Here is a 13,384-nt window from a genome sequence, read left to right on the forward strand (position 1 = left end):
AATTAAGTTACTTATGTTCAGACTTTGATTAGTTATGAGTTTCCACCCTAGTCAGAGGCTTTTGAGCTAATCTATGTTTTTTAGATTTTTAAAAATGTGTGTATGTGAGTGTACCATGTGCATGTCTGGTACACTTGGAGATCATAAAAGGGCATCAGACACCCTGGAACAGGAGGTGTGCCACAGTGTGGGTTCTGAGAGTTGAACCCAGGTCCTCTGCAAGAGTAACAGCCCTCTTAACCACTGAGCTGTCTTCCCAACTTTTAATCCAATTTGTTTGTTCGTGGTTTGGAGACAGGGTTTTTCTGTCAAGCCTGGGCTATCCTCAAACTCACTTTGTAGACTAGGCTGCCTTGAACTCAAAGATCCACCTGCTCTGACTGTTGGGATTAAAGTTGTGTGCCATGACACCCGGCTCCCTAGTCTAATTAAACAACAACGGTAACACTGAGGACAGAATCGTATGGTCGCATGGAGTAGGGAGATGGCTCAGTGGTTAAGAGGGCTCTTCAGAGGATCCAGGATTGATCACAGTACCTCATGACAGCTCACAGTTCTAGGAGGTCCAATGCCCACTTCTGACCTCTGAAGATAACATACACACAAGTGGTGCACAGATATGTATGCAGGCAAAAAAATGTACATGTAAGATAAAAATAAATTCAAATCTTTAAACAATAAATACAAAAGAAGAGTGTTAGCATCCCTTTCTGTAGGTCAGTGATCCAACACTAATCTTGAAAGTGGGGAGATTGAGTTCGTCCCAGTATAGTGCAGATACACTGTAATTGAACGAGTGTTTAGATAGAAACATTTTGTAAATGGTTTGCATGTGTACACATGGATGTGCATGGGTGTGTGTTCATGTATGCTTGGGTTTACATGTGTGCATGTCCATGTGGAAAGTAGATGATGTCCAGCGGCTTCCTAGATTGCTCCCACTGAGGCAACTTTCAGCTAGTCTGGCTAGCCACTTTGCCTTGTGAATTTCCCTCTCTTCGACTTCCACTCATTGCTGCCATATCCACTTGTCCTTGAAATGACTTCTAGAGATTTGAACCCTGCTACTCCAGCTTGGGCAGCAGTATCTTATCCATCGGGCTACCATTTCCTCAGGCCTAAGCTGGCTAGTTTTATGGCAACTTCACACTAGAGTCATTTGGGAAGAGGGGATCTCAACTGAGAAAATACCCAAATTAGATTTGCCCGTGGGCCAGACTGTATTACATTTTCTTGATTGATGATTGATGATTGGTGTGAAAGGGCCTAGCTTACCATGGGTAGTGCAGGCTGAGCAAACTGTGGAGAGCAAGCCATAAGGACCACTCCTCCATGACCTCTGCTTCAGCTCCTACCTCCAGGAGCTCCTACCTCCTGCGCTGACCTCCTTTGATGATGAACTGTCCTATAGAACTGTAAGTCGAAATAAACCCTTTTTTCCCAGAGTGGCTTTTTTTTTTTTTTTTTTTAAAGATTTATTCACTTATTATATGTAAGTACACTGTTGCTGTCTTCATGCACACCAGAAGAGGGCATCAGATCCCATTACAGATGGTTGTGATCCACCATGTGGTTGCTGGGAATTGAACTCAGGACCTCTGGAAGAGCAGCCAATGCTCTTAACCGCTGAGCCATCTCCCCAGCCCCCAGAGTGGCTTTTGATAGCAGTGTTTAATCACAGTAGCAGAAACCTTAACTAAGACAGCTGCTTAGGAAATTAATGTGCAGAGTTTCATCATGTACACACACACACATGAAGATCCAATTCATTTTTGTTTAAGTCGTGCCTAGGGTGGGACTTCCATTCTTGGCTTTAGCACCAGTGGCCTCCAGTGTCCCTTCCTTTCTTCTTCCTGACGTTCCCTGTTCACCTTGGTTTGTGTCCCAGCACCTTCATGCTCCATGGGATCTCTACCCTGAACCCTGCCCATGGAAGCAATTTTTTTCCCTTGCTGCTATCCCAGTGTATGAGCCCAGCTGCTGCTGAGTTTGTCTGGCATGTGGTAACAAGGGGTCTGCTGCCCTTGAAAGCTTATTTGATTCTTCCTAGTGTTGATCCTTCCTTCCTCCGAGACTCTCACCCTCCCCCACTCAACCTGTACCTCAATGTCCTCCTCTCTAGCTCAGATGCCAACAATAGGGACCCACTCTGAGATTCTGACCAAGCTCCCTAGTCTCTGTTGCTCTCTAGTCTTGCCCCATGGTAGTAAATTTAGAGGATTAATCTATTAGTCTTCATATATCCCTTTCCTCTCCCCAGGTATTTATTTTCATGGTGTGTGTGTGTGTGTGTGTGTGTGTGTGTGTGTGTGTGTGTGTGTGTGTAGCAATGAGAGCAATATGAGAGTTACTTGATAGTTTTTCCCCCCACTGAAGAAATAAGCCAATTTGAGCAGAATTAAAAGTTAAAGAAAAAAGTGTCAGGTTTATTAGGTTTATTTGGGAATAGGCAAAGAAAAACGACATATCTGTCACATGCTGAGCTGGGAAGGGGGTTGGGGGATGATTTAAAGTGAGGAGGGTTGGGACAGCTGTGAGAGATGTCAGGGACCTGGCTTTCTGGCAACTTTTTCTGTTCTGAAGCTTTCCAAGGGGGTGGAGTTGGAAAGAGAGAAAAATGGGATATACCGGAATGTGGGGAAGGGGATGGCAGGGCAGGGACTCCAACCGAACATTACTTACAGAAGCATGGAGGCATCTTACCAGTAGCTACACCACTAGAGAAAATGTCTTTTCCTCTCTGGTAACCATCAACTGCCTTGGGGAGGGGTGGAGCCTGGTGAAGCTTTTGGAGTCCATTGGAAGCTTTTGATGATGTGTGGCTTTGCATGCTCACTGGTTTGCTTCTCTCCTGTCCCGCCTTCTCACACCTTCAGGATTGACTGCCTCTGGGAGAAGTTCCTCATGAAGTCATTTACAAGTCAAAGCCACCATTGTCTCCTGCAGTGCTGAAGGGGAGATAATAACAAAGTGTCTGAGTTCCTGCCCTCAAATCACTGGGAGGGTTCTCCCAAGAGTTGGAGACCAGGAGGAATGCAGTCCACATGACTCTTCTGGAGCCCTGTTTCCCATCAGGGCTTCCAGACACTTTTTCAGAACTCAGTAGAGAATTATCAGTTGGGGGAAAGTGATTTGTCCATCTGTCTATTTGTCTGACTGTCTATCTAACATCTATCATCCATCAGTTTGTCTACCATCTACATCTATCTATCCATCTACTCATCTGTCTGTTTAATTAAAATGCCTTATTATGTCTTCATTTGTTTGGGGTTGGGGTTGGGGTTGGTGGTGGGGGTGGGATAAGTGAATGCCACAGCCTATGTGCAGAAGTCAGAGGACAATTTACAGGTTTGTTCCCTCCTTCCTCCACACGGGTCCTAGGGTAACGCAGTCTGTTTTGCATGGCAGTAATGCCTTCACCTGCTGAGTCATGTCAGAGGCCCTATTTAGGGGAATTTTTAAAAAAGATTAGTTTTCTTATTTATACTTCCGTGTGTGTGTGTGTGTGTGTGTGTGTGTGTGTGTGTGTGTGTACCATCAGAGATCAGAAAACAGTGTTGGATTCCCCTGTAGCTGGTGTAAGGGCTCATGATTTGCTGAAGACTCTCAAGTATGTAAATGCAAAGAGTATTTTATTCTGCAGAAATACAGCATGCTTGGGTCTCCCATTACCAGAATAGAGAGACAACCAAGTGAGCTCACAGGCCTGATTTAAAGCACATTAGGGGATTCCAGAGTAGGTGACCTTTATTTTCCTCCATCTCTAGGAGAGCATCCTATTACTGAGGCCTGAGGGCTGGAAACTGTTGCTGGGGAGGTCTGGAAACTGTTGCTGGGGAACTCTGGAAACTGTTGTTGGGGAACTCTGGAAACTGCTGCTGACTATTGTCCTTGCTTCAGGCCAGGCTGCAGGGCAGCTTCTAAGGTCTGGGCTTGCCTGGAATTGCCCAGTTCTTGGAAACAGAGATTTAGGCCTAGTCTTCTGAACTGCCAATGTGAAGCCTGTCATGGAGTCAGCCTAGCCTTCTCATTGCCCCCCTTTCAGTAACGGGCCGTCTCAAATACCTGAGATGTTTCTGAGGCCCCTACACTAGCAGCTCTAACCAGCCCTATGCCAAGAAGAGAACCTAGTAAAATGGTCACCCTTTCAACTTGATTGTCCGGTTGCTAGCTGGTTGAAAACAAAAAATTCCCAGTCGTATTTACAACCAGGCCATAAATGCATGGAGTAAGTCCTGAGGTACAAGCCTTTTAAGCATTCTTTGGGGGCAGCATGTATCCTGCAACAGTAGGGGTTGTAGTGTGGTTGCAGAGGTGAGAATAGGCTAGGGTACCTTATTTCCAGTGCACAGTCCATACAAACCCTGGTATATAACTAGCATTTCTGTGTTAAGTCCAGGGCGAGAGGAGTTAAAAACTGGCAGTCCAGACCCTGGGCTCCACATAGGTAGCAGTGAATAGCCTTGTTGGGGCACCAGTGGAAGGGGAAGCCTTTGGTCCTGCCAAGGTTAGACCCCCAGCGTAGGGAATTGTTTCGGGGTGGTGGTAATGGGAGGGTGGATGGGGAGGGGAACATCCATATAGAAGGGGAGAGGGAGGGGTTAGGAGGCTGATGGACAGGAAACCGGGAAAGGGAATAACATTTGAAATGTAAATAAGAAATACCCAATTTAATAAAAATGGAAGAGAAAAAAAAAAGAAAAAGAAAGAAAGAACCGGCAGTCCAATCAGCCTCCCTGCCAGCCTCTGTGAACTTAATGACAAGGTTGTTGCTTCGTCCACTGGAGGTACCCAGGTTGTACCTTCCTTATGGCCAGCGAACTTGCCTGAACGAGTGCAGCTTCCCATTAAAATTGTATTTAATATAATCTAATCTGGTTTAGATTGGCTCATTTTACCAGGGAGAAGTAGTGTATCAGACCTTATTTGTTTATCTAGAGGAGAGATAGTAGCTCATTCTTAGTAACAGTACCAAAAAATACTAGTTATAGAGAATAATAATTTGTGGAAAGTTTGTTATACTACGTGGTTGAAATAAGTGGAAACTGCCTCACTCAGTATTCATTATTGTGATTGATGAGGGATGCACAAAGACAAAACCTGGCCTGTCAGAGGAGGAAGGGACCTGTTATAGGTCTAAGATTGGTCAGAGACTCACTATTCTGACCACAAGTAAACCTTAACAAAGAAGAGGGTTTTATTCCTGAGGCCAGGTCTACACCCAGGACTCCAGATTCCCAAATATAAGGCACAGGCACTTCAGTCAGGAGTTTAATGCCGGCAAAGCACACAAAGTTATATTCTCTTCTACAAGCAGTAAGCCATTTCCTACAAAGCCAGCTTTTGTTTATAGAGGCAGAAACAGTGGTTGACCTCATGACCTTGCATAAATAACAGATTTGTTAAAATTGTATAAGACCAGGCAATTAAAAAAAAAAAATCAACCCTTGGAGTGGAGACATGGCTCAGTGGTTAAGAGAATGGTCTGCTCTCCCAGAAGTCCTGAGTTCAATTCCCAGCAACCACATGATGGCTCACAACCATCTGTAATGGGATTTGGTGCCCTCTTCTGGTGTGTCTGAACACAGCTACAGTGTACTCATATATAATAAATAAATAATTCTTTTTAAAAAAATTTAGACAGATTTATAACAGTAGCAAAATTCCAGTCATGAAGTAACATCAAAAATAATTTTATGGTGGTTGTCAGCACAGTATGAGAAACTCTCCTAAAGTGTCATAGCACTGGTGATATTTAGAACCAACGATCTGATGATTCTACCCATGATGATATTTACTCCCTGTAAATACTAGTTATGTCTTACAAGCAGTCCACAGGAATTTCTCTCACTCAGCTTGTCTTTGTCTCTGTCTCTCTCTGTCTTTCTCCTCTGTCTCTGTCTCCTCCCTCCTTCCTTCCTTCTGTCTGTCTGTCTGTCTCTCTCTCTGTCTCTGTCTCTCTGTCTCTGTCTCTCTCTCTGTCTTTCTCATGTGTGTCTCCCTGAGTATGTGTATAACTTTACTAAACCTAGTAAAACCAAGAAAAATACTAAAACCCCATAATTTTTAACAAGTGCCTAATAACAATGAAAACATAGAATGAAAGTGTAAGTTACTCAAAATGCTATTCTTGAATGTTAGTTTTCTTTTTTTTTTTTCCTCCATCTTTATTAACTTGAGTATTTCTTATTTACATTTCAATTGTCATTCCCTTTCCCGGTTTCCAGGCCAACATCCCTACCCCTACCCCCTTCTATATTGGGCTTCCCCTCCCTATCCTCCCCCCATTACCACCCTCCCCACAACAATCACGTTCACTGGGGGTTCAGTCTTGGCAGGACCAAGGGCTTCCCCTTCCACTGGTGATCTTACTAGGCTATTCATTGCTACCTATGAGGTTGGAGCCCAGGGTCAGTCCATGTATAGTCTTTGGGTAGTGGCTTGGTCCCTGGAAACTCTGGTTGGTTGGCATTGTTGATCATAAGGGGTCTCAAGCCCCTTCAAGTTCTTTCAGTCCTTTCTCTGATTCCTTCAAGGGGGTCCCGTTCTCAGTTCAGTGGTTTGCTGCTGGCATTCGCCTATGTTAAATAAATAATTCTTTAAAAAAAAATCAACCCTTAATAGCCCTTCACATTTGTAAATCCAATTTTGTTTTATAGTTCTCTTAAGCACAGAAATCTTAACTCTCAAACATCAAGTTAGCTAGCAACATAACTCTTACCACCACAGGACTAACTGCATGTTAATGCCAGCCATCCTTGCATGACGGGGCTGAGGATGCTGTACTCTTTTCTATTTTTGTATAGTATTCAAATTATCTATTATACCAGATTATGTTAATAGCTGGAAAAACAGAAACAAGACCGTTATACTTTGCTAGTCAATATTGTCATTGGTTTGGTTTGGAGATCTTGCTTAGAATTGGGAGGAGGGGCCAGGCATAGTAACACACATCTGTCATTCCAGGACTGAGGAAACCGAGTGGGGAGGATTTGTCAAGTTCCGAGCCATCCTGAGCTATGTATTGAAACTCTTTTTTTTTTGGTTGGGGATTTAGCTCAGTGGTAGAGCGCTTGCCTAGCAACCACAAGGCCCTGGCTCCGAAAAAAAAGAAAAAAAGAAACTCTTTTTTAAAAATATTTTATTTATTTAATGGATATGAATGCATTGTAGCTGTCTTGCGATACACCAGAATCTGTTACAGATGGTTGTGAGCCACCATGTGGTTGCTGGAAATTGAACTCAGGACCTCTGAAAGAGCACCCAGTGCTCTTAACTGCTGAGCCATCCCTCCAGCCCCGTATTGAAACTCTTAAACACACGTGCACACACACACACACACACACACACACACACACACACACACACACACACACACACACACATATTGAGAAAAGAAAATGAAAGGGAAGGAAATATAATTGGCTCCAGGACGATAGAGCCCTTGACTATTATTCAGTTCTTGTTTCATCTCTAGTATTGGGGAAAGAAAGAAAGAAAGAAAGAAAGAAAGAAAGAAAGAAAGAAAGAAAGAAAGAAAGAAAGAAAGACAAACAGAAAGAAGGAAAGAAAGAAAGAAAGAAAGAAAGAAAGAAAGAAAGAAAGAAAGAAAGAAAGAAAGAGAGAAAATTAATTTAGTGGTTTGTATAGTAAAGTAGTTATGCCTGGCTTTTAGGGAAGTGTATGGTAAAGCCTTCGTGTTTGGCTGTAAGTGAAATGTTTCAGCAAAGCCTTTGCTATGTTGGGAACTTGTAGTGGCTGAGAAATTGTTTTGAGATTGTTTGAACCTTGAAGAAATGTCTCTCCAGACAATCTGTACTTGGTGCTACATGAGGGCTCACCAGCTGTACCAGGCTTTGTCCTAAGATACTTCTGGCAAACCTGAAGTTCTTACTTTTGATTATGGCTAGGCATGGTCAAAAGGGACTGATATCGTGTGGGTTGTCTGCTTTTGTGGACAGCAAGGGCAAGATAACTTTGGTAGCTGGAACCTTTCCCAGCTCCAATTAACCTTGGATAATGTTTGAATAAAGTAACATACTCTAAGCTAGCTGGGTGTCAATTTTTTCCAAGAAGGCTGAACCCCTCTGCTTCTTTGGAAAAATGAAAGCTTAGCATCTCACTGAGCTTCTCTTTCTACAGTGGCACCTACAACCAACATCAATTAATAAATTACTCTTAATGTGGGGTTCAAACCCACAGCCCTGAGATTAAGAGTCACATGTTTTACCAACTGAGCTAGCCTTATGTCAGTCTTTTCCAAGAAGGGTAAACCTCTCTGCTCCTTCAGAAAATGAGAGCTTAGCATCTTGGTGAGCTCCTCTCTCTACTGTAGCACCTATGGCAACATCAATCAATACAGATAGGCAATATTTTTATCCCAACCCTCCCTCTTAGCCCCTTGCCTGTCCCCTATGCTGCACTGCCTCTGAGAGCTGGAATGATGGATCATCGGGTAAAGCAGTTGGGACAAGGCTGACAGCCTGAGTTCCAGCCCCAGCGCCTACTTGGAAGGAAAGATGCTCCTGAAGATCTTGTTCTGACCCCATCCCACCTGACCTGGGTAACATACTTTCCTAAAGACAACTTGGTCCTAGCTAGGAAGAGGGGCAGATTAAGGATTAAAACAGATTGGGATTCAGGCAGAAGGTTCTGGGGAGTAAGGGCATTATACATTCAGGTGGGTAAGAGTGTTGTACTAACAGTTTCCTTTGATATCGAAACATTCCTTCCTTCACAAAAGTTCCTTAAGCAGGAAGGTAAACAACTTTGAGGAAGTCCCTGAAACTAATCAGATTCCCTAGGCCTCTCTATGCCAGAATATACAAAAAAAGCTGAGAGTCCTCCTCTGACAAGATGAAGCTGAGCTACTAAGAGTCTCAGAGGAGAAAAGTTTAAAATCTCTGAGACCAGCTGCCTGGAAGAGGTTTAGACCAGAGCCACTTGGAAAGGTCACTCTCCATCTGTTGAGCGACCTGCAGGCTGTACAGTGTGGTCCAGGTTTCCTAGCTTCGTGGACTGTCACCAGTAGTGTGGGCTGTGGCGATGCAGCTGTCCTTGAGTCATTTCTACTCATATTTCTGTAAGTAACTCCAGTAAAACTCATTGTTTCAACAAGTTAGCCTTTGGTGGTATCGATACTTTGGTCTGTCATAGGCTTTCTATTTGGGTTGAACCCACTTATGTGTGGTACAGCTCCTCAGGAAAAGTTTTGTCACACAACAAAAAGGGAGCTGAAGTTTTGAATCCCAGGCATATTTGAGCTCGCACAGTGCACAGCAGCTGCTCTCTTCCCTCCAGTCAGCTTTCCTTTCCCTTTCTCTTTATCCCTCCATCCTTCCATCCTTCCCTTTCTCTAAAGATTTACTAACTCATTAATTTTTATCTTATGTGTTTGACTGTGATTCTGCCCTCATGTATGTATGTGTACCATGAGTATACCTGGTGCTCCCTGGGGCCAGAAGTAGACGTTGGTTCCCTAGAACTGGAGTTATAAACAGTTGTGAGCTGCCATGAGCATGCTGGTAGCCAAATCCAGGTCTTTGGAAGGACCAGTACATGCTCTTAACCAATGAGCCATGCCTTCATCCCTCCCTTTAAAAAAATTATGAGTTTATGTGTGTATGTGAGTATGGATTTATAAATTTGAATGTAGTGTCCTCAGAGACCAGAAGATAAGATTAGATCTCCTGAGCTAGAGTCATAAGAGGTAAGTAAACTCCACCTAATGTGGGTGCTGGGAACAACACTCGGGTCCTCTGCAAGAATAACAAGTGTCCTTACCTCCCGAGCCATTTCTCCGGCCTCAGATTTATTTTATTTTTAATTAAGTGTATGAACATGTGCATCTGTATGTGGGTATTCACATGTAAGTATGGGTTCCCAAGGAGGCTAAAAGTGTTAGGTTCCCCTGCCTAGAACAGCCACTTGAAAACAGTCCTTAGAATTGAACTCAGATCCTCTGAAGGAATAGTGCATGCTCTTGATAGCTGAGCCATTGAGCCATCTGTCTAGCTCTGCTGTTTTTGGTTGGGTTTGGTTTTGAAACAGTCTCTCTGTGTAGCCCTGGCTGTCCTGAAACTCACTCTGTAATAGAGCAGGCTTGTAAGTGTTAACACCTTCGAGGGGAAGGTTTCCCCAATGGAAGTGTTGCAGCTCTTAAGGAAGAGGATCCCAGCAGTCAGGAGTCAAGGAGTACCACGAAGTCATACCACACAAGCCTCACACAAGAGACTATTGGGAAAGACACAACAAGGTGGCTGCCTCTGCTCCAGTGAGAAGCAGCAAAGAACTAAGCAGGAGACAGGTTTATATGTGGTTTCTTGGAAAAGAAGTTTTCAGGGCTGGAGATCTGGAGGGTAAAGATTAGTGGGATTTCAAGTCCTGAGCTCGCAAGCTCAGGGATTGGTGGCTTCTCAAGCTCAGGGATCAGTACGTTGTGAAAACTCAGAAGTTACCTGGGATGTTTTATCCTACAAGGTTGTTCTCAAACTCAGAGAGCCACCTGCCCCTACCACTTCTGGCTTTATTTAAAACAAAACAAGGTCCTATGTAGACAAAGCTGGCTTTGAACTCCGCGTATAGGCAAGGATGATTATAACTTCTGATCTTTCAGCCTCTACTACACCTGACATTACAAGTGCATACTACCATGACTTTTTCTTTTTAAATTTGTTACATTTATTAACTGATTTGTGCAGAGGTCAGAGGTTGGCCTGTTGGAATTCTCTCCTTTCATCACGTGTGTTCCAGAAGTGGAACTCAAGCTACTACTCTTGGTGGCAAGCACATTTACTGGCTGAGCCATCTGTCTCGCTGATCTCCACGCCTAGTTTACGTGGTGCTGGGAATGGAACCCAGATTCATCTTTCTGATTCAAAGGCAATACTCTGTCAACTAAGTCACATCTCCTGCTCCCTATTTTATGTGAATGACTGTGAAGCCCTTGTTCCAGGAACCTTGGTAAACTGTTTACCCAACAACCTAGTTGGCAAACTGGTTGTAGCTGGGAGGGAGTGCATTATATGAACAAATGGGAATGACTGGTTGTTCAGGCTCCACAGAGGTCTGTGGCTTGCTTTTCCTGTTTGCCTCCCAGGATCAGTTAGACATGAACCCTTTCTAAGGCCCTGGATAAAGCTGTACGGCCTTACGTACTCAATGAAGCACCTGTTCATTCCACTGGTGTTTGTAGAGCACCTAATACACGCCTGTACTTTTGTAGACATCCGCACGTTAGTGATCAACACCATAGTCAAATCTCTGCTTTTGTGCGATTACATTCCAGAGATAGATGCCAGAAACAAATGAGAAATGTGAGTTGAATAGGGCCAGAACAAAGTTTGGGGAGAATGGATATGGAGCGTTGTATTAAATAGGATGGTTAGGAAAGGTTTTCGTGAGCTGGGCAGAGAAGGGCCAGGCCAGGCCATGGTACCAATCAGCAGAAGGGCATGCCGGAGCAGAGGTATTCAGTCAGTTTTGAATTTCAGATGAATATTAACCACTGGGGAGATGAGCCAAGCAATAATGTGCAAGCATGAGGACTTTAATTTGTTCCTCAGATCCCATTCAAAACATCCCTGGAATCCCAGCATTCATGTCTCCAAAAGTAATGTGGATGTGATTGGCCGGATTGATTACTCAGAGGAAAAAGGTCCTTGCTGTCAAGACTGGAGCCTGAGGAACTGAATTCTATCAGATGTGTAAGGAAAGTGCCATCCCTCACAGGTTGTCCTCTGACCCCCACTTGCACGTATTCCTTAGTGTACGTCTCAGATATCACATAAGATGCTGATGCCTATTACTGCTTCTCAACTCGACTACATCCAGAATGACTACAATCCAGAAATGGAAGGCACACTTCTGTTCCAGATCTTGAGGCTTAAAGACATAGGCTTTTGAATCAGATCTCGAGGAATAGTGGCTATGAAAAGTTTAGGTCCAGGCAAGGTAGTACATACCTTTAATCCCAGGAGACAAAAGCAAGCAGATTTCTGAGTTCAAGGCCAGCCTGGGACAGAGCACATTCCAAGTCCACACCTTTAATCTGGGCCGTACCTTCTGCTGGAGTCCTAAATAATGAAGGAAGAGTCATTCTTCTTTGCTTGCTCACACTTACTTGTCAGCACATCCATTGGAACCTACCTCATCAGTACTCTAGCTTATCCAGGAGACCAGCTGAAACACCTAACCTCGTGGGACTGAGCAACTACTAGACTCTTGGACTTCCCACTCACACTTGCCCATTCTTGGGTCACTTGGACTGCAAACTAAGTCATTCCAATGAAGTTCCTTAATATAGAGAGACATTCCATAAGTTCTGTTAATCTAGAGAACCCTGACTCATACAAATGCTTATACTAAAAGTCACCAGAAAGTCAAATTTTTATGTTGAATATTTTCTTTTTTAGATTTAAAACAGTTTTTATTTATTTTTTAATGTATATGAATGCTCTATCTGCATGTACAACTGTAGGCTCGAAGAGGGGATCAGACCCCATTATTGACAGGCGTGAGCCACCATGTGGTTGCTGGGAATTGAACTCAGGACCTCTGGAAGAGGAGGCACTGCTCTTAACTGCTGAGTCATCTCTCCAGCCCAATGTCGAATGAGACTATTGGACTGCTGTAATTTGAGAAGCCTCAAACAAAAACTTAGGATAGCTAATAAGGAAGCTGCATGCAATGGTCTCTGCCTGTTACTCCAGTACTTGGGATGCCAAAGAAGGCAGGTCATACAGAGTCTGAGTCTAGCTTGGGCTACAGAGTAAGTTCTGTGAGATACTGTCTCAAAAATAAAACAACAACAAGAAGGGCTGGAGATGCCCCTCAGTTGACACAGTGCTTGCCTAGCATGCATGAAACTCCAAGACCCAGCCCTAACACTGTGAGAAAGTCCAACTGCTAGGGTAGACCTGGAATCAAGAGGTGGAGGCACGAGATCAGAAGTTCAACATCTTCCACTACGTAGCAAGTTTGAGGACAGCATGGGCTAGAGAGAGGGGGTTTTTTGTTGTTTGTTTCTTTATTTGTTTATTTTAAACCAAAAATATTTGTTTTATTACTACAAAAAAGGTTGAACAAATAGTCTTGAGTCTTGAAAACAATGTAAAACTATTTAATGTTATAGACAAGGGAGTACATCTGATTATTCATAAATTCTATTGATGAACAAAGTCCTTATTGTACACAGTTATATGTTGTTCTTTAATATATTTAAAATTAACATGATTCATCCTAGAAAAGAAGACAGAAAACAATAAAAAAAATCTATTTCTAATTTTTAAACTATTTATTTATTTTTGAGAGTCATCTCATATACCCCAGGCCTCAAGCTCACTAGCTAGCTGAGGCTGGTCTCGACCTTCTGATTCTTCTGGGA

The sequence above is a fragment of the Rattus rattus genome, chromosome 10 (assembly GCF_011064425.1).
Source record: "Rattus rattus isolate New Zealand chromosome 10, Rrattus_CSIRO_v1, whole genome shotgun sequence".
Classification (NCBI taxonomy): domain Eukaryota; kingdom Metazoa; phylum Chordata; class Mammalia; order Rodentia; family Muridae; genus Rattus; species Rattus rattus.